Source organism: Mastacembelus armatus, chromosome 18 (assembly GCF_900324485.2).
Source record: "Mastacembelus armatus chromosome 18, fMasArm1.2, whole genome shotgun sequence".
NCBI lineage: Eukaryota > Metazoa > Chordata > Actinopteri > Synbranchiformes > Mastacembelidae > Mastacembelus > Mastacembelus armatus.
The window spans coordinates 14,437,126-14,464,889 of record NC_046650.1 but is presented as its reverse complement, the minus strand read 5'-3'; the positions used below and the strand labels follow the sequence as shown (position 1 = coordinate 14,464,889).

The 27,764-nt window shown below is 38.6% G+C and overlaps 1 protein-coding gene across 4 annotated transcripts in view; it reads right to left on the bottom strand.

Annotated features, from left to right (window-relative positions):
- LOC113136086 (receptor-type tyrosine-protein phosphatase delta) overlaps positions 1 to 27,764 on the bottom strand; it is a 312,879-nt gene that overhangs the window by 161,748 nt on the left and 123,367 nt on the right. For all 4 annotated transcript variants that reach the window (XM_026316526.1, XM_026316545.1, XM_026316554.1 and 1 more), the window contains exons 7-8: positions 20,744 to 20,787; positions 3,613 to 3,660 (exon numbers count right to left, since the gene is read on the bottom strand). The gene's annotated coding sequence lies outside the window, so the exon portion shown is untranslated. The remainder of the gene's footprint in view (positions 1 to 3,612; positions 3,661 to 20,743; positions 20,788 to 27,764) is intronic.

Below are 27,764 nucleotides of genomic sequence, written 5' to 3'. Positions count from 1 at the left end.
GGGTCTGAATACTTTCCGTACCCACTGTATATCTGGATGTAGCAACTGTGTGTGTTTGGTTTGACTTTCCTCAAATGAGCCCAGCTGTACTGACACTCAAGTTCATAAAATGTTCATAGTTGGCCAGTCAGCACTTCTTGTTGTGGATTTCATAATGGGCATGGGACAACTGCAAATACAGTACTTTCATGTGTTTTAATTTTTGCAAATCATTTAAATCGGATTTTCTTAAAGTAGTTGATTGCCTCTCCATGCTGTATCAGCACTGTTCATCGAAAAAACAATTACCCAGAAAAATAGGAAAACAATATTTTGCACTTTGAGATTCATTCATTAAACAGTGCTGTCAAAACATGGCAGAACTCCTGCAACCATTAGAAAATAGACCATTAAATTCATGTCCCATTGAAGCAGTGTGGACAAACAGTGTGAGCGAGCTTCTGGCCTCAAGTCACAAATTGCTTACAAATTTGAGCCTGTGGTAAATGGAGAATTAATTTGATGACAGGTTTACTGACACTGCAAAAGGCTTATTTAGTACAAATGCAATGCTGTGTGCTGGTTGTGGGTTGTCACCACCTCCACTGTTCTGTGTGATTCTGTATCACTCATCTCTTCCCTGTAGTGGGCAGGTGTGCAGGTTGCATGAGCACCTGCAACTGCACCTGTGTGGTTTGTGTCACAGCATGTTAGTCTTTTGCTTGCTATCATAGATTGATTTTTTTTTTCTTGTACTGTTTTATATAAAAACTTCATCATTATTTGGTGTAAATCATCCTGCCTAGTTAAGGATTGGAAGGACTAGTCATTTTAGGAAATATGCTCACTTGCTTTAATGCTTGATTAGAGAGTTTGATGCTAGAGTTATTCTATGGCTCAAATTAATACACAAACCTACAGATCAAACACTTGTGTCATAGAGACTGTGGAATTAAAGGTCTTGCTTGATAATGACACCTGGTGCTTTTGCATTTTTAAAAACAAATTTTGTACCAAGCTTGAACTTTGACATTCTAAACTCTGACTACAGATGTTAATCAAAGTCAAAGCTTAATCCAGGCCTGATAAGATGCTCTATTTAACAGGCTCGTTTTAGCGGGGGGCTCGTTCAGGTGAAATGAAGAGGAACTGATTGCTTGTGGTGATTGTGCTGATTACATTTTAAATTTAAAACTTTCCTCCCAGTACATGGTCCTGAACAGTTCTGCAGACAATGACATAGCAGGTTTTCTAAATGCCGCCGTCCGTGCAATCTCAGTGCCTGGTGGGGAAATTCTACATTGACATTTTTACTGTAGTTGGATTGAAGTTATACAGCTGTGGCTGTGTGGGCATAACAAATTGAATAATGAACAAAAATTTTCTCAGGATAATTCTTTTGGTGTGGTTTATATAGTTGTATAGTCAGCTACAGTGTTTGCTGATATAGTTATGTTCCTACTTGACTAATTCTTAATGCTTTAGTTGGTTTTTTTTTTCCTTACTAGGCTCAACATTGAAAATTCTTTATTTTCTCTGGGAAAAGCTATTTTCATATAATCCAGTTTATGTATTGCAACAACAGCATTAATCATCAACATGTTTTCAAAGTTTAATAAAACAATCATGTTCTGTAGGAGGGAGAGTTCAGCATTCCTGACCTTCCCTTACTCTGACTGTGAGCAGAATTCACAATGACTGAGGTCCGTGTTGCAATTTCCCCCCTAGTCAAATATTATGGATGCTTGTGCTATAGCTGTCATACAAATGACATTTGAAAATGTACAATGAAAGACATTTGCATAAATATGACACAGGATAGCATTAGCATTTTGGGATGGGGGATTTGCAGTCATGTCTGTGCCCTCTCATGGAGATGACAAATCATATCATGTACTCTGTACGTACTAATATAAGTGGGGAGCAGAATCTTACTGTGTTTACATGTAGGTGTAGTAGACATTTAGTCCAGTGACTGGTTGTAAACAGGAAAAACTTTGTGCTAATGCAAGATCACAAGAGGACTGAGACTAATCTGTGCCATCAAACCAATATGAAACCTCTTTCAGTAACAAAAATGGGAGACTCACAAATCATTTAACAGAATCACAGAGTTGTCTGAACTTTTGCATCCCAGTGGGTTTAATATCATGGGAGAGATATGAATTTCAATCCGGAAAATCACTCTTGATCATTTTGCATCTTTTTCAATCTGTTCTCCTAAGATCTGTGTGTTGGCGTGACACCATAGATTAAAAAGCTGACGCCAAACTCACTTACCATCTTTTTGACTGTGAGCTACATGGGTGAAAAGTTAACTGTGTGTGCAGTAATATTTTAATGTAATCTCCCTTACTGTATGCATTCATACTGTAGTTAAACCATTGGTCATGAGAAACACTATTACCTGTTGGTTCTGTTTGCTTATGTCCCATGACCAGCTGCTCAGGAATCATTTTAGCCATAGTATTAAAAAAGAGAAATCATTGTACAGCACATTGCTGAAGTAAAACATCATCCCTTATTGTGCAGTTTGCACTCCTGCTAAAGAAATGTCGCCTGTGTGCAGCACTGCAGCAGATTTGCATCACATATGATTTTCAAGGTCTGCTTATGACTATGCACGGTCTCGAATTGAAATCCTTGCATGTTTGCGTTGACTAGTCCTGTCACTGCTCACAAAAATCTAACATGTGCAATGTTTTACTGGAGATGGAAGATGATTAAGTAGTTAAATGATGCAAGGTTTGTATGATATGTGTGAATACTACACACTGAGAGTCTGAATGCATGCTTGTATAAAGTGCATGTCTGCATGTTTCAACTGAGGGTAAACTGTTGAATAACTGCATTCACATATTGGTGCTTAGTTTTAGTGTGAGGTGTTACAAAATGTTTTAGAAAACAAAGAGGGGTAAAATAAGAAAATATGCCATATAAGCGTATTTTAACAACACGACAGCAAAAAAACAGCCATTAGTTTTAACATGTGCAGTATAGCAAAACGATTTATTCTCTAAACAATTGTATACATTTCTAAAGTTCTTTACTAGTTGAATATTGTATGTGCCTCAATAAAGATGCCAAGGGCTGTTAATTTGTTGCAGTTATGACTGTGGTTGGTCTTACACACACTGTAATATATTTGAGATATGTAAGGGTCTAGTTGCTGAATGTGACAAAAAAAGTATTAAGGCCTACAGTAAATATCAATCAGTTCATTTTGAAAACTTGAAACATGTTTCATGAATATTAAAAACTTAAGCTAGGAACCGCAGAGCTGGAGCCCCTTTGTAACTGCATCTTGAATAGATTTACAGGTTTTCCTATGGTTGGGATATATTGTTTATAGTTGTTTAACAGCCAGGCAGTGATGGTATTGTATATTTGGTTGCATAAGGAAAAGTTGTTTTCAGAGTTTCTCAAAACCAGTTTGTTGTATATCAGTAGAAATGAACTATAGGGCCACCGGGGCCCATGAATATCCAAAATATCCTTCTCACATCACCCATTTTAACTTACATGTCCTTATCACCTCTAATATTGGAAATTGACTTATGATATCCATTATAAAACCATATAGCACTGAGGATAAACTACAGAGAGAAGAGTAAAATCCTTTGAGAGACCTACCTTGAGGTTGAAGGTGTGAAAGTCATGGAGCATTCTCCCTCCTGAGACCTGTGACAGAGCAGGAGGGGATGAAACGTCAGTCATGATTAGGCCACAGTGCAATTACAGAGCAGCTCCTCTGACAGTGATTGATCAATGAGGAACTCCTTTAATGAAGACAAGGACTCAGGGGCTCCTGGGAGCAAATTGGCAAAAGTAGTGGGAATAGAGTCCCAGATTGCTAAGGTGCTGAGCGGATCATCCCATCTGCAGCAGCACTCTGTAGTGGCACAAATACAGTATCCATATAGAGTTCTTGTACAATTAAATTAAAAAACCCTTATCAGGACAATGAAAATTAAAATTACTTCTGTGGTATCCAGAGTTGTCTAATGTTGGTTTCTGTTCATTCTTAGAGGGTCTTCATGAACTTACACTATGTTTTATATACAGAGAAAAATACCCTGTGGAATGATATGACAGGTGGTGTAGATGGGCACCGCTCCTGGGAGTTGCAGACGAACTTATGGCCCCTATTTTAGCACCTACACATTGATATGTGATATATGATAACGAAGTTACACTGCTGTAGCTGTAGAAAACTATACAAGAAAAATGTGACTTTAATTGGAATGTATATTTAGTCATATTATTGCAGGGTGACCAATCAGTAATGATTTGGCCTGGTATTTCTTTATTAAGCTGACACTCATGAGTTCTAAGGTAATCCTCTGAGTCTCTTCTAACTCTTACACAAAACAGGCTGAACACAAGGACCACTTAAACACGAACGCCTCATTTGGACTGTCAAGTACAGCCTCATTGTTAAAACACCAGAGTACGAGGAAATCAGGCCCTTGAGGCAAAAGCATCATATGCCACTGTGTTGAAATTCAGTTTTTGATTTAACCCTGTAATAAACTCCCTGAAATATCTGGTTGCCTTAAAGTCTGACCTACCATAAGTAGGGACACATTTGCTTTCTTTTCTCTTCATTGCACGTACGCAGGTGAGGCGTGCTCTTGCCAAATCCAGCCAACCCTTCGAGGGAGGCATCTGACGTACAGTATGCTTCAATCTTTTCTTCTTCAAACCCACAATATGTGATGTGCACATGCACTAATGCACAGATGAATACAAAGGTACATACATTCACAGGTTTCATGATGGAAACCATGTTTTCTTGTTGGTAAAGAAATAGAAGTATTTACCGAAGGCTGACTTGCATGACTTATCGCAGTGGGAAACTGAGTGGCATACTGACTGGGAATTTGGCACCATGTTTCACTGGAGTTACTAATTAATAAGCTGCACACATAGCACCGCATGCTGCTTATTAATAAGTGCAGGTGCATTTCACATAATCCTTTAGTCAGTCAGTGTTTGTATCCTGGACTATTCAAGAGCTGACAGTTCATCTAATCAGTCATCTGTTCTTTGTAATAATCTAAATGAGCTAAGTATTCACCTTAATAAAGGGGGCACAGAGAAATCTGCAAACAATCCTTCAAAAGAAGAAATTGCTCTTTGTGGATTTAGGTTATTGATTGAGAAGTCGGTTGGCAGTGGATGCAAAATCTGATACAAAGAAGGCAGTCTAATCTCTAGTAATGTCTTTCATCTTTCTCGAAGTACAGGCAATTCGACTTGAGGGAATCTGAGCACACAGTCCAAGTGTAGTTTCATACTGTAACCAACTAAGACCAGCTTAGACATGATGGCCCCCGCGTGCTATCTCTATAGTTGCCATCAAGATTACAGAGCTTAAAGTAATGAAAGTGGACAAGTCAAAACATCTTGTGTATGCTGTTCCATGCAAGGCTTCTTCACCCAGCTATACCCAGCAGCAAAAATATGTTTATAATTATTAAAAAAATAATAATTTTCTTTATTTTAAACAAATTGTGCATTTATTTTTTTTTTCAGTTTCCGGCACTTAATGTAGTTGATCAATCATTTCGTTCTCTTTCTGAAGACTTTTTTTTTATTAGGTTTAATAAATTACTGTGCATCTGTTGTTTTATACTGTGTTTGCCATAGAAACCAGGTCCAGTCACTCAGTAGTTAAAGTAGAAGACATAAGTGTTTTTAAAGTGGTCAGGTTAGATGCAGAATTTATTGGTGTGTGTGTTGTTTTCTTTATGTTATTGTTGTGTGTGTTTGGGCATGATGGTGAGTAATCAGGACTTGTTTTACACTGTGTCATGCAGTAGAGCCGGCGTTATGATGAGGCTCACCAGATTTAGATGTTCTATATTAGGTGATTTGTGTGAACCTATGAACATTTATGTCATAGAAGAGTGTAGCCAGAAGCATGAACATACTGAAAGTGCACATTCTTATTGTCTGGGTATTGTTGTACACCACTGCAATAAGAAAACTACAAATTAAATTACATAGAGAGAATAGATCATAAACTGTTTTCTAGCAAAGGATGGAAGGATAATTGTGAACCGTTTGTTTGTACCCTGAGGTGGCATGCATCAGATGCAGGAGTTCTTCTCAAACACCAGAAGTACTCAGTGTACTGAGAGAAACAGCTGAAGACTAATTGCTTGAGGTTCTATGAAATAATACAAAAGATAAACTCTGAAGACATTTGTGTATCAAGGTTATCTTTACTCAGCGACACCGAACACCTAAAAAAACGACACCATCTGTTATGTTAGTTGGTCTTTATAAAAAAAAAGTCTATAAAGCTTAAGCAAAACTTGTTGGAACCACTCAAAGTTCTGCCAGAAAGGTTTCATTTCCAGCTTATTTCTGAATGTGCATTCATAAAAGTAAAAGGTGCGATGCTATCAGAGATAGTCAGACCCGACTGAAGGCGCAATTACATTTTTAATACAGCAGAATAATCTCAAGTCCTGTGCTTTGACAGTGACACATTAGCCAAATCATATTTTATTGATCCCCTCCTTTATGAACTAAAATTGCACTTAGTAATTTGCATTTGTGGTCAAAAAGATGGAATTAAGACCAGAGAGAACTGTCAGTTTTGATTATATTCATTTCCAACCTAATAATGTGGCCTATTTAGCCTTTTACAGCTGACAGTTACCTTTTTTTTTTTCTTCTCCTTCTTAACTTTACACACTTGCTTTGTCTTTCTATTTATCTCTTTCTAAGTGACAGAATATGGGGCGAATTTAATGATTTTATGTTACTTGTGAAAGCTTTCTACGGGAGCTTCAGCAGCTGAAAGGAGCAGCCATTTGGCTGGTGGACCTGCTTGGCTCAGCACTTAGCAGCAAACATTTAAATGTTGGGCTTTCACCTGGAATGGCCCACAAGAGGGAGGGTTGATGCTGAGGTCCTAGAGAATCACATTATATCACATCACTTAATTTAAAAAAACAAAAAAAAAACAAAAGGGAAACCTTTTCCCCTGAATGGTCCCCACAATCATGATGCAGCAGTTAATGTGGGCTGAATTTAATCGAAAAAGGCAATGTAAGAATTAATCTACAGTATCCAGTAGAGTTGGGTTGATTGCAGCTGGATAGCTCTTTTGTATTATGACACCAGAAGTAAAAACTTGGCTGGAGTTCTGGGATGCAGGCATGGGGAAACTTGGGTTCGGCTTCAGCTCCAGTTATTAGCAAACTAAAGGCCAAAGGGAATCCACGCGACAGTAGTGTGAGCAACCAGTTGTCAGATTTAGGTTGTTGGGCTAGGCAATTTTAACTTGGAAAAGTAGAGGTCCCTTGGTGTTTGGTTTGTGCACAAAACTGCTAGTTCTATAAATTGTTTTTTAGTTAGATGTTTTTACTTTTTCATTCAATTACATCAAGGTATTGACCATTTAGATGAAATTATTCTAGATTTAGATTACAGTGACTGTGAAGTATGAATGAGACAACTGCTGCTAATGACCTAACACAAGCACAACTGCTGTCTGGACTACCTCTGCTCTTAGTACGGATGGGAAAACACACCTCATCCTCCATCACCCTCAGCACTGGAGCTCCTCAGGGTTGTGTTCTGAGCCCCCTTCTGTACTCGCTGTACACATATGACTGTGTGGCCACTTCTAACTTCACCACCATCAAGTTTGCTGATGACACTGTCATGGTGGGCCTGATCTCCAACAACGACGAGACGGCTTACCTACAGGAGATTAAAGACCTGGAGAGATGGTGCCAGGACAACAACCTACTCCTGAACGTAAGGGACTTTAAACTGCTAAAGACTTTCTACACCTTCACTATCGAGAGCGTCCTCATGGGTAGCATCGCTTCCTGGTTTGGGAACAGCACCATGCAGGACCGGCGAGCCCTCCAGAGGGTGGTGCGGTCAGCTGAACGTACCATCCACACCGAGCTCCCTGACCTGCAGGACATCTACAACAAGCGGTGTCGGACCAGGGCCAGAAAGATTGTGAAGGACCTCAGCCATCCTAACAACGGACTCTTTTCACTGTTGCGTTCAGGAAAGTGCTTCCGCTCCTTGAAGGCAAACACGGAGAGAATAAGGAGGAGCTACTTCCCACAGAGCATTCGGAATCTGAACCACGAAACACCGAGCAACTAATACCGGGACTTTTTCTCTCCGTTTCATCTGTTTCACCTCACACTCTCTGCACAAACTTTGTACATTTGCACAACGTATCACTTTAACACTGGACTGGCACAGAGTCACTTTAATACTTTATCCCAGCACATGGACACTTTAGAGACCCTCTGTCATATACACACACATCCGTTGCCATTTTGCCATTCATATGTATATACTACCATATGTATATTCTACCATTCATGTGTATTATGTGTATATATTTTTCTAGCACTTACTTTATTATTTTTTTATTTTATTTATCCTTATTTTTACATACTCTTACTCTGTTTACATGTTGGACAGTTGTAAAAAGCATTTCACTGTATGTCGTACGCTGTATGACGATGTATGTGACAAATAAAATTTGAATTTGAATTTTGTCTTGCAAACTTATATGATGTTGGTATACTAATATCACTGGCTTCTTCCCATGCTTGGGTTGCCTTATGAAAGCTCTAACACAGGGCAGGGAGATTTAAATAGGAGTGTGAGAATATTGGAACTATATGACATTTTTCTTTGCCTGGGAAATCCAAATCTATGATATTACCATTTCAGGGGTGAATGGATTTAAAGCGCGATGGACTGATAAATCTTGGGACAGGGTGAAATAGATGAATCTCAAGTTATTTACCCTTTTTAATTGGAAATGTCTGTCACAGGGCAGCAAGCTGAGTCCTCTTCCAAGCCATTATCTGTCTGCCTTGATCATTTGCAGGTATTTTATGGAGAGTGATGTGCTGAGTGTCAATGGTAGCTATTGGATTTATTCCTGTTGGATTTTTATAGGTTTAAAATACAAATGCTGAGGAGTGAAAAATCTCACAAAAGGTCAGCGTGTTAATCGCATCACCACATTTACTGATCCACAGATTGAGATTGAATGACAAAGTTTTACTGACAGGAAAGCCAATTTTTCATTTGTTTTGAAGCTAATCTCTTTCATTTGACAGCTCTGTGGAATTAATTTGATTAATCTGTCTCCAGTTGAGTTTCAGAGTGACACTGTAACTATCTAACTAGCAGCGACTGTTATCCCTTAACAGGTGTCTCTACTGTGTTTTTTAATAGACTTAAACAAGCTGTGGGTTCTTTTGAGCAAGCTCTTGGGCTTCACTCATAATTGCTCCCCAGTGTCCTGTCAATAGTTTCTACCTGCTCTTGAGCTCTCATTCCTGGGCTGTCATCCTTGCTGCACTGTCTGTCTGGGCCCGAGTGACATAGCAGCATCATGCTGTGTTGACGGATATCTATGGCTATAAAGGAGGACACCACTGGGGACACTGCCAGGCCAGGTGACGATTCCACAAGGTGACAGCCACAGCTGCATACAGAGTGTAGGGTTTTGTACCATTGTTTGTATGTGAAATGCTCACTAAAGTGAGATCCAAATGCATATCTAGGAAAAATGCCAGACATGATATTCTTTACAATGACTGTTTTGCTGTAAGCACAGACACATTCTTGGACTACACTTCAACTACATTCAACTCACACAAAGAACCCAATGTGCATTCTGTCTCAACAAACAATTCAGTGATCTCATCTGTTATTCATACAGCACTATGAGTCTTGACAGCATAGATGCCTCTGTATATACTACTAAATACAAACACACACATATATGTGTGTGTGTATCTATGTATATATATATATATATATATATATATATATATCACACTCAAGTCTGCATTTGTCACAGCAAACAAGACCAGATAAACCCTGATTTAAGCACTAGTAGTAATGCAAACGTTACCCACCTCTGATGCAGCTGCTGATGTGTTTTGACTATGACAGCACTAAAAGCAGCACTTTTGTTTCAGTCTCCTTACCCATGCAAACATAGATCTCTTGTGACTGCACAAGCACAGTTGTGTCTATCCACGGTGTCTAGCAGCAGCATATAAAGGCTCATTTGCACCATCTGCCTGAGGAGGTGGCACGGGCAACTTAAGTTCCAATAGGTTATTGAAAAAAGTTTAGCTGTCAGAACCTACCTGCTCCTCTGCTTTGCACTCTATGGAAAATATCTTGGTTAAATTGGGCTTTCAGTGGATTTGAAGGCCAATGCTGATAAAAGACTGAGACATTGTGTCCTTGCACACTGCCACAGCAGGGATTAGCACGTGTCAGCTAATGTTGTGAGCTGTTTGAGGTGACGGGGTTATGGGAAAGGTCTACTTCACTTAGTGGGACTGCAAATGATTGCAGTACTGTATAATGAAGGTAAATGGGCAGTATTTCCAGGAGGGATTGTTTTTACGTTGGAACTGTGAACAACAAGCTTTTAGATTCATTTATTTTTTTTCCTGTTGAGATTTCTCAGTGAACTGGACTAGAATCTGGCATAGCTGTCACATCTTTACTTCATTTGATCTCAGATTGACAGTGTCAAAAAAAGTGAAAAACATGGTGTACAAATAGATAGTTGTGGACAAATATTGGTGTGCCAACCCTCTCTGTAAACTGCTGATTGAAGTCAGGGATTCCACTTTGATGGTAATTTGAGCATAGACAGTCTTAGACAAGGATATTTCATGAGGGTTGATTCTGTCCCTTCACATCTCTCTCAGAACTTCCCATTTCCAGAAACTCCCGAACAAAGTCAGTTATCATTGGCGCTACGTGTCATGTTTCTGACGGTTTGATTGTTTCTGTGTTTTCACATGCAGAGGAGTGGAGAGAAAAAGAGAACTTCATGTGTTGCTCAAGGTCCTTTTAGATACTCCCCATCCCACATCTCCCTGCACAATTAATTTTATCTTTGGGGTATTATCAAGAGGGAGCCTGGCAAAGCAGCATGACAGAAAAACGGTCCAGAACCCTGAGGCCCAGAGTGGGAATTAATCTGTTTGACAAGATCTCTCACAAATGATTTGCCTGGCTTTCCTTCAGTTGGATGTTGCCACTACCCTGCAAATCTGAGGGGGTGAAGAATAAGCATGTTTCAAACATAATGCAGAATGAATCGACTCAACGCACTGAAGTGAGCAGTAACAGGGTGTTGTTGATGTGTTGGAAACACAAGGAAAAAAAAAAAAGTAGCCCTGACAGGTGTTAAGACAACCGCAGTGGTATGCATGTGAAGTGAGCATTAGCATTGTTCAAATCAACCATGCAGTCATAATAATGAATTCCCATCATGGTGGCTGACACTGGCATTATTGTCTTTACAAAGCACAATTTAGACCTAAATCAAGCTCCCAAAAATGGTTAGACTTGTTAAGCTCATGCTTTCAAAAGTGTTAACATCAAGCAGACGTTTGATGCATTATCTGGGACGCAGAAAATTAATCAAAGTAATGATTGAATAATTATCTCAAGTGCAATTAATTAAACATGCCAATGAACTCATCTTGAACAGCTGTCCTAGCTTCACCACTTAATCACTTGTGAGAATTACCAAACACAAATGGAGGACGCCAAGTGCATGCAATAATCTCCGCAAAGTGCATTGTTTACAAATAGTAATTAATATCACACCGTGTATTAGCAGGCTAAGTGACTGCACTGCACTTCTGTAATTGTACCAGAGAGAGTTGGGTTTCTTCCCCTCTCTTCCCTCAGACAGGAGACTGGGTATAAGACGGAGAGTGGCATTCCACAATTTCACACAGGTTTACAGTGTTTTCGTTTCTGTATATTGTGGGTGCTACAGTGCCTTATTAAAATGTCAGGAACTCAGCATCCCTCACTGCAAAGTCTGTGATTTAACTTACTGAATGTCCTTAACACCATTAACCTGATAATTCATGCTCAATCCATTTTCTACCCACATACTGTAAAATGGGTATATTTTACGTTTCTGCCTGAGAATGTAAAATAGTTCTTCCTATATTTGTTGGCAAAGAACTGCCTGAAGGTGTCAATGAGCTCTCTTAGTGTCTGTTGAAAGGATAGTTGACCATGCTGTTGTAAAAGTCTGTGGCATTCTATGATGAGGTAATTTCCAGCATCACATATATGGCTTTCATGGTCTGCGGAGCCTGACAGTCACAGCGGACTCTGGGAAATAGTCTGTGTGATTCTGACATATGAACGATCTATCTTCAACAGGCTGGTGTCTGGAAACACGAATGAAGATTGACAATGAGTGGCAACAGGCGGCAGAATCCACTGATCATAAAGTCACCAACACTGCAAAGACAGTGGCTCTGTGTGAATTAAAGTTATGGTTTACTGATTATAGTATTTATAGCTCTGTACTCTGCTCAGTACAACGAACTACTGTATTGTGACACACACAGTATTATAATATCAGTAATTAAATGCACTTATTACTGTACAGCTTACAAAAAATGGCACTATTGTCATTAGAATAATAAACCATTGAAGGATCTTGAATATAAAAAAAGGATAATTAGCATATTCATTAGGATTTTAATATCGTTCAAAGTACTGTACATTTCCGTGATGGCTGTTCCACTGGAGCACAAGTGAGATATTATATTAATTAAATAAGCTTAGTACAAACTGTGTGACACAGCTTTTCTCCTTCTGAACATCAAAATTCATAGGTATAATGACAACAGAGAGAATAAATTAAGGCCTCGGAGGCAAGGTGAGAGATAATAAAATCTTTATTGGCCTTTATTGACACTGTGCCTGACAAAAGTAACCTATTAATTAATATAAAGTGTGTGTCTGTACACATAGTGTGTATAATATATACACAACATAAAAAGGACACAATTGCTGTCATGAGGATATTGCTGTCCTACCTAACAAATCACACATTGGCTGTTGATGAACAAATTATTCATTTCGTCACAATATCTCATTATGTGACTTCTTCTATTTAATTCTTTATATTTGGATTTTATTTATTTATTTATTTTTATTGTCTGTCTTTGTAGCTGTAAATTCACGTCACACTTGAGAATCTCAGTAATATATTTAGGAATTACAGATTTTGCCTGGGTTTAAAACTTAACTTTAATGCACAAGCTAATATTGCCGCTTGTCTCAAACGAAAACATCCCGTCACTTTGATCATTTTATTGTTTGTCCTACTGTACCAGCTTTGTTGGAATCAATTTTCCTCCAGTATAATTGGTGTCATGCCTGGTTTGGCTAAATAAGCCATTATACCAGAAGATACTCTGGCAAGCTAAAAGGGCAACGCTCACACTTTGCTTAAAAATATGTTGAGCAATTACTTTGACAAAAAAGGTTGTTGAGCATTATGCTGTGCAAAGCTCTTAGAAGACTTTGTAATAGTATTAATAGGAATTACATGCTTTTCCTATTGAGCCCGGTTCATGTAACATTCAGATCATGAACAGCAATAACATTTACTGTTACCAAATTCAGCAGTGTATCATCTCACTTTAACTGGGTGGGGGGTGTTTTAGCAGACTACTGTAATTGAAGTGCATTACCTCAAAATGGGTTCACCTCTGAACATTCAGTCACAACTAGTCAAAGTCTGTAAAATGTAAAATCCCAATTCACTGTCGGCTTAATGTATTTTTGTTAACAGAAAAGTAGCAGGTCGAAAGGTTAATATCTGGCAGTGACTACAATTCTCAGTGCTTTTGCAGCAGTGAATCCTCTCTCTCACTCTTTCACAATTGTGTTATGTGTGCGTACATCGCTCAAATGCACACACACACTCATGGTTCTCTCTCTCTCTCTCTCTCTCCCCTCCTCTCAGTGTACATGTTGCAGCAGAGCCATCCATCCAAACCTGTAGACCATGAAATTAGGTTAAGACGTAAGGCTGTGAATGACACAGGTGTGGATACAAATGAGAACATCCGAATGAAGTAGAGATCCAAGGCAGCTGATACTGTAGTCGTTATAGGCATTCAGAATTATATTTCACAGCTTCCTCCTCCATTTTATTTAGCCCACTTTTCCTGTTGTGTATTAGTGGTCTGGACAGGGCATTAGCATACATGCTGAGAAACTGGGCGTAAGAATATTAGGAGCTCTGTCATATCCCAAATCTCATTTCCCATAGAAAACTTTGAAGTCACTCAAGCTTCTCTGCACTTCTCTGCTCCCTTGGATACATCAGAGTATTTCTTTTCATTCTTTTTGCCTTATGTGATTACATGGACATTCAAATTCTGCAGACTTCTGAGTTTTTTTAATAATTTCCTTCCATGTAGAGGAAAGATTTCACAAGTGACATACACAGTGGCTATAATTGTAACTAATAACTTTTTTATGACAATGCACAAACCATATCAAGACTGAGCTCGTGAAAATGCATTTTTTAATATTGAAGCTAGAGGTACATTTGTATGAGCTCATTATAAAGACTGGCTTAAAAAGTTAATTGAACTTATTTATTAGAGATTGAATGTGAACTCTGGCATGATAATCAGACAGTAACTTAATTTTGCCTTATGACATAAACAGAACAGCGTTTCCTCCACTGGCACTAAAACTAACATTGAGTGTATTATTACACCATCGAGCTAAAGGGCTGTGTGTCATATTCTTGCAGAAGTCAGATGGTCTTGGCTATCCATTAAAAAAAAATGAAATAAAATAAACAAACTTCATATTAAAAAAAAAACTTTATATGTAATAGATGTCTTCAACTCAGACATGTACAGTAACATATCTGTTTATAAAGAAAATGAAATCTATCGCCATACAAATCTATATTAGTGCTATGAAGTACTATAACATGTAGTTTTTTAGAAGACTAGAAAAGCAGTAATTCACTATTGTCTGACAGTGCCAAATTGCCGAAAGTCATACTTGGGTATTCCAAGCACTCCATTAAGGAGGAAGTCTGGAGCAGTTTGTTAGAGATGATTATGTAAAGGCAAGCCAAGAGCTGTCTGTTTTTGGAAGTGATTTAAAATTGTGGTAGTGATTTGGCGAGCCTTAGCTCCATGCACAGGACTTCCCAAAGAGGACTGATGTCACCCAGTCAATCTACATTTTGAACAGCCACCCAACTTAGTATTTAGTCTGTGTCTGAAACTCCCCAGTAAATGTCCATGTGTTTTAATTTGCCCAGACATAACATGGACAACTGGTGTCCTGTCCAGGGTGTACCCCTGTCTTTCACCCAAAGAGAGCTGGGATAGGCTCCAGCAGGTCCCTGTGACCCTGGTTAGGAATAAGTGGGTATAGATGATGGATGGATGGATAACATGGACAGAGAATCTGACAAACAACCATCTGATTCTTCTTCAAAGTAGAAAGGTTTTCAGCTTTGCAAAGCAACCATGTCTACAGTTGGTAATGTCAGAACGCCATATTGACTATTGCTTTTACTATAATAGTTATTGACCTCTGCATCAGCAAGGATCTGCTGATCTGCAGTCCTTCAAACCCCACTGAGCTCAAACATGAAAAGTTTCTACTCCAATCACAGCAGGTTCGCGTTGATACAAGAGACTGCTGAGCACTTAAAAGGGAATAGAATATGTGCAATGGTGAATGTGATCTCAGCTGAATCTGATTTTGATTGATAGGGCCTCTGGGCCCATGTGGGGTGCATGAAAGAGAGAGTCAAGAATGAACTAATGATCCTTTTTGTTTTTAAATTATGTTTAACCTGGGTATTATACATACCATGACAGCAGGAACAAAAGTGCAAGTGTGATTGGAATTTGAATGCCAATCAGTGAAAACAAACCCTATACATTACAGCAAAGATTTAACTAACTGTACTGAAAGCTAGAGAAGTAATCAAGTTCATTAGACCCATTAAGGTGCAAGTATGTTAATATACAATATAAGGAAAGGTACAATACCAGTGCAGTTTGATTTATAATAATTAGCTCTCTCTCTATATATATTTTTTTTTGCATGGGATGAATAACCTGATATGAGAATAAAGCTCATAATGTGTCAGCTGTGCGTGTCTCCACACAGACGAGAAAACACACGCTTATAGGATGCCAAGGGTCAAGTGGTTTTCAATGTGCGCCATGAAAAGTCCTGACGCTAGCTAATATTTCCTGATTTGTTCTTTCGTATTTGCATACTGGGTGCTGCCTCAGCCAGCTCCTATTGTCAGAGCTTTCCATTTGAATGTCAACACTATTATTACAGCAGGTGATGCAACAGCAGGTGTCTCTCTGCCTGTCCGTTTTATATCCTCTGTCTGTCCTTCCATGTCTTTGTGCCTCTCTTTCAGTCTCCCCTTCTTTTCTTCCCCCAGTTTTGTTTAACAGCTATCATTATATGTCTGCCAAATGGAATCCACTCGGAATCCACTTTTTCTAACCTTTGCAAGCATCTCTGTTTTTCTAGGCTTGACATTCTACCACTCTTTCCCTCTCACTCTGACTGTAATGGGTGAAACAGAGAAAGCTCCTAGTTGCTGTCTTGCCTCTCTTTTCCTTTTGTTTATAGCCAAAGCCCTGACAGTGTTGCTTCTGACTAGCTTGGGGAAAATGGACACTTTGACATTTCACACCCTGAAATGTGGCAGCGCACGGTATTACTAGTAAACACTGTTCATTACTGCCTTGACAGCTGATGACCAAGATTCAACCCTCTTACACCTGCCTGTGCCAAAGCCGCACACAAACGGGGCTTTCTGACTTCAAGATGTTCAGATTGATCAAAGCTGAGAGGCTCTGTTTTTTATTTTTTTATTTTTTTATTTTTTTATTTTCGCATCCTCTCCTCTTCTGTCTCCTTGTCCTTACTTTCAACCATGTAATCAAGTGCACTTTATTGCTGTTATGTCTGCATGGGTCTGACTATATTTTCAGCTTGGGTTTCAATGACGTTGAGAGACTTGTGGTTGCGAAAAGAAAGTGTCAAGGGGTTTAAAGATAATAGAAGAAAGATGACAAATTACCTTTTAGAGCAGCGAGAATGGCTAAACACATATAAGAACTTGAGTTGTAGCATTGAGTTGTAATAATGGAGCTCTTTGCACAGTATCAGTAAAGTTGGTGTTGGAATACGTGTTTTACCAAGGACTCCAAGTTGAAATTATGATACCTGTATAAAGGGTTTGTTCTTGGACTGCATGCAGAATAAAATTTAGCTTCAGGTCAAGTGCTCATGTACTTTCTTTTTCAGACTTGATCCCTATGTCATAGCCTGTTCAGTAAGGAATTGCTTTTGTCAGTGTGCTCACGATGTCAATTTAAGTCAGCATAGATTTGGCAAGCAGACTTTAATGATTCTTAAGTGTTCTGGAGACACTGTCCTTCATGATTTACAAGAGGGAGTGAAATTTTATTTCCTTATAAAGTTTAATCTGTCCCTCCACAGAGGTACACCATATTGCAAAAAATACTAAAGTAAATGAAATTTGAGAATTTTTTCTGAGATTGGTTAATTATTGGTTAATTATCTATTAATATGAGACCAAATGAGATGGAATCAGCATTGTACTGAAACAGATGATGTAGGGTGGAGAAGTAATTTCCTTATTACTTTTTTGGTACAAATTATTAACCATACTTTAGACTATTAGACTGGTCCAAGTATTGATGATCTGGACAGAGAATGTGATCAAGGCTACCAGTCTGCAAGGCTTTCCGGATAATTTATAAAATATATTAAGTGAAACACATACAATGTAATTATTATTATAAGCAAGAGTATAACATTACAGTTGTTAAATTTGTGCCACTATATTGCAAATTTCAATGTTTCATCTAGATAAGATGTTTTCTAAAAAGCATGAGAGATTAGACCATTAATCACTTGGTGCTCATGCCACTATGAACCAATGTGATAACCAATAACCAATCAACAAAGTGCATTGTTGAAATCTGTTTCCAAAGATAATTATCAAAATTTGGTGTGTGTGTGTGTGTGTGTGTGTGTGTGTGTGTGTGTGTGTGTGTATTATGAAAAGTGTTATTCTTACTATAACCAGCTTTTGAAAATAGAAACAGCTGATCTGGGCTTAATTAGAGCTATTCTTTGGTAGGCAGTGTATTATATATTTATTATTCATAAATGTATAAAAATGTAATTTTATCTTCAATGTCATTAAGTTTCTGTAGAATTAGTCTAGATTATACATTAGATCTTTGTGCTTTGCCCTTGAAGTTATATATATATTTATATATATATATATATATATATATATATATGCCCCACCTGCTCCTATGCTATAAATGTGTGACATATTAGTCTCATCACTGTAGAGATATGGAATTCATTTTGGCACAACTAGGCGTTTTAATATGATTGTCACTAATATTCATATTGGTAAAATTTCCAGCTCAGCGGCTGAGTATTCTGATATCCGGTGGGACTCAGAACGGCACTTTTTCCCTTCCCAAAGAGGCAACAGCAATATTGCATGTCTTTTGAGTTTATGCAAAGCATCTCTCATTTTCCTCCAACAGCACTCACTCAGAGCAGCCATAGCAAATATCATTAAATGCCCTGTTAACACCCTACCCTTTCTACACACACACACACATACTAGCAAACACAAACAAACACACATAAAATCACCTCTCCCTTCTCTCTACTCATACTCATTTTTCTCCTCCTTTTTCTTCCTGGCTATCACTCAGTGGCAGTACACGAGAGATAGAGAGTGCATTGATCTGCCAAAGTGAGCAGCCATTTCACAGGGTGAGTCTGCATGGTGCTCCTGTCCCTGAATGGGAATTGCTCATTTCACCTGGCCGCCCTGCCTGTAGCAGACTAGTGGGAAGCCCCACTGGAGAGGGACAGAAGGAGGGAGGGAGTGCAGCAGTCAGGGCCCTGGTCAGGGTTTGGCAGGTGGCAGATAAGAGCTCCTCATGCTACTCCTGCATGCTGCTGCTGGAGCTCAGCCTCTCTGTCTTTCATACACTGACATGCACACACACTTAGCTTTGCTCCACACATGTGAGGCACTAATAATAACTTTGGCGTTCTGGTGAGTCAGCCGTCTTTCCTCAGGCAAGGATAAAAGTAAAACATGGTTCCTTTATTGAGTCTGAAATCACTAACTGTGGAATTCCCAGAACAGGGCTTTAGCTCAGCCTGTATCCCATTCACTGCCAAGATGCCATGTGTCCACAAGATCTAATAGTGTGTCCTAAGCAGGTGCAGATAGACAGATAAACAAGCCAGTAGTCTATTTATGACATCCATGTGTGCACTTTACATTGTAGGGAATATGTAGTTCTGTAACTCAAAAGAAATGTAGCTGAATAACTTGGGTTAGATTATATCAAATAAGACTGTGTGTTGTTGTAAATTAGACTATGAATCATTCAGTATGTGCTAAAAATGTGATGTTTTTAATAGTGAATACTTTATAATCTACTTTATATATCTGCTTGATTTATCTGAAGAAAGTGCTGAGCTTTAGTGACACACACCAAAGTGCTGGGAGGTGCCAGAAGTGGGAGGTCAGAGTTCATTCCCATCCTTAGAATAGCATTGTGTTTAGCCAACAACAGCACTGTGTGGCCGTTTTGGAAAATGGTGTTTGTAGTGTCACTGAGTTGTTTTGCAATAGACGAGACAGCATTATATTATTTTCTCCACTTCCCTTACATTAATGAGACTAGGCTAAATAACAAAAATACCTTTTCTGTTTAATGCAGTACAGTTCAAGAGCAGCACAGCCTGCAAACTGACCATATAGTAGAATCAATATCTCACTAAAAGGGATTTATTGCAGAACTGGTGTATTAGACTGCATTAGTTCTGGCCAGGTGTACCTGATAAACTGCCAGTTGAGTGCATATACAGAATGTATCCTCACCAGTCAACCTTTTTCTGTCCTAGGTGCTTTAAGTCACTAAGGATATTAAAAATATATGAATCATAGTAAAGTTTCTACAAGTGGAAATTATATTGCAGGAGCAGATATAGAGATAAAACTGAAATATGCTGCAGAGAGTATGCTTGTATGCACATTCTGAAGGTGATAAAGATTGTATGTTTGTCTGAGATTATTAGCGGTTTCAAATTAGCAGCATGTGAATGGTTTTTCTTTGGAGCATTGAAATGTTGTATGTCATTTTTTTTTTTTTTTTTTTTTTTTATCGGCGTCCATGTTCTGGCGGCACCCTCCTAAACCTCCACTTCCCCATCCTTCATGTGTCTGAAACACATTCCATCCAGCCACTTCATCCTTCACATGTTCTCAAATTTATTTCTCTCTATCTCTCTCTGCTGGTCAGCCCACTTCCCTCCCTCCATCTAGCCTATCTCTCTGCTGCTCTCCTTGCTCGGTGACAGTCTCATCACACTCTATCAATCAGGCTTGTGAGGCCCGGGTGCAGTGCAGCACAGCATCGCACAGTCCTAGTCTGGTCCCATCAGTGCCAGTCAGTCTCCCTCATGCTCTCAGTCACTTTAAAAAGCTTTAGGTTGCCAGATATAGTCTGTTTCCCTCCTCCCCGCCCCATCGCAGGTCAGGAGATGGGGGCGGGCGGGGGGGCTGAGCTGAAGTGTTAGTGTAGATCTTTCTTTGACATCACTTGACATATTCTCTGACCTGACACTCAAATCAGTCAGTCCCTCTTTTAAACAAACAAGGATGCTTAGACACATGATCAGTTTGAACCATTAACAGGTAAATTTGAAAACACAGCATGTGACTGTCCTTGATGTCACGTGAAATTTAAGCAAATTTGAAATAATAGAGAAAGAAAAAAACAAAACAAGAGGTCAGAACATTCTGGTTTCAGTTTCTTACCTGCTGCAGGACTCATCTTGTGATTGATGTCTCGAGAAAGAGAACTGCATGAATGAGAAAGACAGAGAGTAACAGAATAGTTTATCAGTCTCTCTGTATGAAGCTTTAGTTCCATCTGTGTATTTATTGTAAATGAAATGCTTAATAAAATTGAAGCACAAATAAAGTCTACTGTACAATGTTCACCAAAAAAAAAAAAAAAACTTTTGTTACTCTAATTAGTTAATGTACTCATCATCATTATGTACAAAATATATAGTAAAGACACAAAATGCTTGTATTGCAACCAAATTTCAGTTGAAGGGACAGAAAATTGCATGTGCAGTCTGACTTAACCACACTTATCGATTGGCTTTGTGAATTATAATGAAAAGTGTAATTACATTTTCCTTTAAGTAGCACAACAAATTAGTCTTGTGAATTATTCTGGAAGCAAAAGAGGAAAAAAAAAAAAAAGAGCCTTGCATTTAATGTGCTGGGAAGATTTTCTCAGGCTATTTTCTTGCTAAATGCATTAGCAGATGCTGCTGTGCCCATACAAGCCTGTGGACTAATATTCTTGTAAATGATTAGCTACTTATTTAACCAACAGGGAGAAATGTGCTTTGGGTGGTTACAACAAAAATTAGTTGGGGGACAAACATTTTTTTTTTTTTTAGCTGCACTGAGTGAGTTTTAATTTGACTCATTATCTTTTAAAATGTTATTGTAGGGCTTTGTGGCAGTCAAATGGGATGATTAGCAATGATGATTATGAATGTCATGATTACAGTAGTCTCTCTGCCCAAAACTTCTTCGTGTTAATTCAGAGTCAATTTTGTGGGTGAATGTAGTTAGTTAATTTTTGTTTAAAGGCAAAATGTGGCTTAAAAGCAAACAAGCCATCGTATTTAGTAGCATTAAAATGTCTTCATGGACATTGGCAGAAATGTAATCACTTATTTAGTTTGAAGGTTCTAATATATAAATGACAGAGGAACATAATTAGCTAGGTGACAATGTGACTAGTTCTTAACCCCTAAACCTGACTTCATCAACAGTGTGTTTGGCCTAGTTCCTTGTTATCTGGGTTCTCTCTATACAGCCGGTTCATGCTAATGAATCCACAAATTAAATTGTAGAACACAGGAATATTAGGACGCCTCCGTTTTTTATGTGGTGAGGAATTCTCAATTAGGCTGGATTTGGGCCCCATAATTATTACGTTACAGCTAAGATAAGTGTTCAATGGCAACAAATGCTTTGATGGACTCTGTTCTGTAACAAAGGGAACGGGTGAGCAAAGACGAAAATGCCAGAACAGAAGAGTGAAGGGGTATATAAAAAAAAAAAAAAAAAAAAAGTGACAAGAAAGCTATCGCACGGGAGCCCCTGTCTGCAGCAGCCATATTTCATTACACAGCACCAACGCTTAGGAGGCAATCAAGCATATTTAGCCATCCTCGTCTCGCCCCCCAAAGCAATTATTACTCCCCAATTTTTTACTGTGCTTTGCCATGGGGAAAATGAACCGCAGTACTTATCAGCTCGATGCATACACAAGTGACTAGGGTGGAGGATGTGTAAGTGTGCGTGTGCGTGTGTGTGCGTGTGTGTGTGTGTGTGTGTGTGCAAGGGCATGCAAGGATGCTTATGTTTACGGTTCATGGGGGCATTGGAGGGGAGGGTAGTGGTAAACTGACCACTGCTGAGCCATAGGTTACCTTTTTCAATTCCATTAACTCTGTAACAGCATATTTAGGAGCAGCAGGCGGAGCATGGGGAGATACAGAGATAACCATAAACATGTCACCAAAAATGCATTGTTATTTGCATTCATATTGGAAAGATCCAAATTGATGTGGGGTCAAACAGAGAAGGTGAGGGTTTATGACCTGTACATAGCTCAGCTGTCAGCAGCTCTGATCTATTGGATCGGCCAGCCTTGTCAGGCTTTATGCCTGATTATATTATCATGGCTGACGATCAATGCGAATGAATGATTGTTTGTAGTGAAAGGGGAGTAGAATGAATACAGCAGAATGCAAATTGTACAATTTTTAGTAATGCCGTGAATGAGAATGCAGTTCCCATCCTGCAGTCATCTAGTTAAGTGATGCATTACATGCCAGAACAACACAAAAATACTCTGTTCTGTGCCTTGGTCTTTGGTTTAGTCAGTGCGGTTTTTGGGGAAAAAAGAAAAAAAAAACGACTTATCTATCAGTAATATAGTGAAACGGCAGAACTGTGAAAAAAACAAACATACTTCACTATTCTGTGGGGTTTGAGCAGCTAATGTGCACTCATTTGGGTGGCACAGCCGCCAACTGCAGCATTAGTCCCCATCTGGGGACTTGTGTTTTGGTGGAAGTGCTTCTCCATTTGTGTGACTCTTCAGTTCTGGGCATCCTCCCCAAGCCCATAACTCAACATCCCTCTATCACTCCCATGCGACTGGCTGTCATAATCATCAGCATTATGCTACCTCAATGGGCCTGATTTACAAGTCTGGACATAGCACCAGCTCTGCGCAAAGGGGTAAACACGAAGCTGTATGCTACAGCCAGCTACCCTCTACCCATATTTCTAGGTTCTGTATACCTGCAGTTAGCAATAATAATAACAACAACAATAATAATAATCATAATAATAAACCTATTGTGCTTTCTCTCTTTTAGTTATTGATAAAATTAGTTCATCTTATTCATTACTGCTGTATTATTTTTGATAAAAGTCTAAATAAAATATTTAATTTTCTCTGGGGAGCCTTAGGTTTTTCCTTCTTTAGGAGTCTGGAATATAATGCTCTCATGAAGTAATGATATGTCTTATTATATGTCTCTGGAGTTTGATCATATTTTCTTCACCTTGAGGCAGCACCTGGCCCTTTCCTTAACCCTCTCACTCATTCCATAATATTATATTAGCCCATATTCATCCACATATTGCACCTGCTAAATGATAGGCCACATAAATCAATTTTTATATATACGAACACAATAACAGTTATGCGGCTTCCAAACCGCCTGCTGATAGCTGCCATTTCTTATCACTCCAGGTGAATATAGTGTGGTCATGAAGGCACTTTGGCTTGCTGTCTAAATGGAGGAGCCTGAGAGAGGGAATGCATTTTTGTTCAAATGACTTAAGCTACCTATAGTTCTCTTTGTAGAGCTGCATGTTTATAAAAATTCACAGAACAGAGAATGAAGTCTTATTCTGTGGAAAGCAGTTTTGATGACTACCAGTCACCTAAATTCCTGTGGATTTTCCTCATTCTTTTGTGTGTAGATACTGTGATATCTCACATTCATTTTATTTTGTACGTACAGAAATTCAGGATGTTAAATATAATCAAGCGTGCACAGAAATTCACACGTCTTTATTATAACTTCAGAAGTGGTAAAATAAGCAAGTATATAAAAATAGCTACAGTGCGTAGATTCCTTCTCCGTCAGTTACAGGGCACATGAATAGATGAATAGTCCTTCTGTTTTCTTTCACACATTTCTGCTTCTGAAGAAACGGTGAATGTAATTCTGCGGCTTTTTATTAATTTGAAATGCCTAATACGTAAACTAATCAAGCATGATATTTTTGCTCTTGTTCAGTCGTGGGCTTTAACGTCACGCCATCATTAATGAACTAACCTGAAAATGAGCTCTGATAACTGAATGAAATCACTGAAAACACAGAGCAGATCTCCTCCATCTCATTTGCTTATGAGAGTCCACTAAAAAAGATGTTGATTTTTGGCCAAATGGCATCAAGTATAGGTGTTGTAATAGTAGGGAGAGCCCATTGGTGGGCAGCTTGAGGTTATGAGATCATTTGATAGACAGCAGCAGGAAAAAGAAGAGAGGAAGTGGGATTCAGGACTACGGAGCCAAGAGACACTTTCTCTTTCACTCTCTTGCTCCCAACTGCTCCCAGTGCCAGAGACACGGGCCGCTGCACAGACAGATGGCGAGGAGATGTGTGTGTGTGTGTGTGTGTGTGAAAGTGGTGACGCCATTCGGCTTTGAACAAGTGTGAGAGATGGAGCACAAGAGATGTGAGGGAAGAAAATTAAGAAGGGCAAAACACTGCAGAGGTGTGTGTGCAGTGAAACAGTAACATACAGGCCTTAAACCATGTGAGCTTTTTTTTTTTTTTTTTATTCACCATCCAAATATCTGACGTTCGTCATTACAGCAGTAATATGAGTTCATTTGCGTTGTCACTATGCGTTCACCCGTCATAATGTGCAGAGAAGACATTACGCGTATGGGACCTCTCCTGATGACAAGAGGCACACCTATTAGAGCTGTGGGCGTGTTGAGGATGTGGTGGGAAAGATTTTGCATTGACAGACTGCCATCTACTGGATTTTACTATAATTTCAATCTACACTATTTTATTTGATTTTATTTAGTATGTCTTTTCCTTCACTGATTGTGATTTACTGTAAAGATACAGTTTTATATGTATATCCAAAGCATCAGACAGATGAATTCTTCTAACTCATAGTCTGTTATACATGTTTGTTATACATTTGTCCTTTGTGACTATATACTTTGCAGAAATATAGAAAAAGTTTGACAGTTTAGTCTAGAGTGAAAGCTCTTTCAGTACATAGAGATTTAAAAAAATATAATAAAATCCACAGTATTATATAAATGTCAATGTTTTTATTATGCAGTTATATTAGATAATGTCAAGTCAGTTCAACTACAACCACCTGTTCCATTTTCCCAAAGATGATGATTAAGAAGTTCATTTAGAGTAAAAATAAAAAAATAAAACAGAATCTGCTGATTGAAAGGTGATTAGATTAGATTAGATTAGATTAGATTAGATTAGATTAGATTAGATGACATTTAATTGATCCCAGGCAGGGAAATTCAGGTGCCACAGCAGCAAGTGCAAAAGTCACAATTAAAAATAGCAGAGATTTTAGTATATGTAGACTATTTGTTTATTTACTTATTTTGTCTGTCTCTATCTATGAGCCCACGCTATAATGTAAAGCAAATGGAAGCTAATCATTTTAATGGAGATGAGTCACACTGCCACAGATAGTTGCTTAGTTGAGTCTTGGAGGCCAAATGGTGATGCACAGCACCATCTTGTGGTTTTATCACACAGGATAAAATAAATATAACACCCCTATTTGAGTGAGTAATGGCCAGATATATACATTTGGTGATTAAATTCAAAGCCAAAACAACTTCACTGAGTGTTTAAACTGCTTAAATGAATAATAATCATTCCCTTAAAAGTTTGGTACTATAGAGGTGCATTAACAGTTTCTCTTCCGTTCCTTCTGGGGATTGTGATCAGATTAAGTAAGTACATGTTTGAATTGAATGGATCATGACACATGCCCTAGACATATATGTTTGTACTGTAATACTGAAAGAGTAACAATAGGTAACTAATAGTCAGGTCTATTTCTGTTTTAGTGTTTTTTTCCAAAAAACAAACACAACCGTTGCCTGCTAGTGTCCAGTGGTCATGAAATATGCACCTGACCTAAATACCTCATCCACAGTGCTTTGAAATAATCCTTATTAAACACACACTGTGACTCAACTCTGTTGCAAAATTATTCCTGTATTGCAGAGGAAACAAAATGAATTCCCTATGCTTTTTTTTTCTTATAGTTGCATTACTGCAGCAATGTTATATTAAAGAATTATCACTTTAATTAGAAAGAATTAGGAAAAGCTTTAAATTATCCTCCTGCTGTTTCAAAGCCACAAAGCTCACTGTGTAGAGGTATGCACTGTATTAAAGTAGGTAATTCAGAGGTTATCATAAGTTGTCACTAATCATCTAATATTGTACTTTTTATGTATTTTCCTGATCTACTAAGGCCAGTACTTCAATCTCTAATCCTGTCTGTTTGTGGCTTAGGGGAGATTCACCCTGGGAAACCGCTAGCTGCTATCTGACATGAAACAGATTTGATCCATTTTTCAGAGCATATCTGTCCTTTTCAGACAGGCGTTTTTCAAAAGAAATATGTCAGCAGTCTGGGGATTATGCTTTTTTTTTTTTTTTTTATGCTAATCACCAAAAGACCCAACCTGCCTGACAATGCAGAGTGCTGAGTAAAAGTCTGTTCCCATTTAGATGCTTATTTTGATCTTGTTATTCCCATTGTAGAGGTATGGTGGTTTCACAACGTTGTTCCCCTGATGTTGAGTGAGTGAATTGGTAATTATTCATCCAGTGAGCACAAGGAGCTGGCACCGTTTACTGTGTTGGGGGACAGACCATCTATCAAAGCGTCCTGGAGGTGAATATTCGAGTAAACATTTTCACTCTGGTCCTGCCTCCTGACAGCACGTCTACAAACAGGAAATACCCCCAAAATACTCTACCGCACTGGTTCACTGTTGAAATTATGTTGTAAAAAAATACTATGTACTGTGTGGTTTCCTTACCAGACTTAATTCTAATGCTATGGAGTGGCATGTGTGTGTTTTGCTAACTGGCTGTTGTTGAGTGTGCTCAAGTGTAAGCACCAAACATGTGGGATGAGTGTGATGGATTCCCGGCATCATTGGTAGTTATTTGTGGTGTGTCTATAACCACAATTCCCCAGCTACAGCTTATTGTAGGGTGAAGCTGAGCGAGATATTCTCTGAGGCTGGCGTAAAGCCACTGGACTTTGTAATAATTCATCAGCCAAAAAGCCCTGCCTGTACTCACCCTGCAATATTTATACCCGTCTGAATGTATTTTCTCACCTACATCATTTCACAGGCCCAGGGCAGAGATTTTCTCTTCTGAGAACAGGTTTTAGTCTTTCAGACTGTATTTAAATCTGGAAAACAGTACTATGAATTTGTCCCATAATCACATTTTTGCCTGCTTACAATGATGTATTAGGCTGCACTACCAGTGCCTGTTTTTAGAAGTTTTGCATTTTGTAATATTTTTTTAAGGCCTAAATCTCATCTCACATGCACATTTTCAACTTTGTAGTTTATGGACCTGACAGCAAACTAACTTAGGATGATAATCACATGACCTGATCAATGCTGATAGT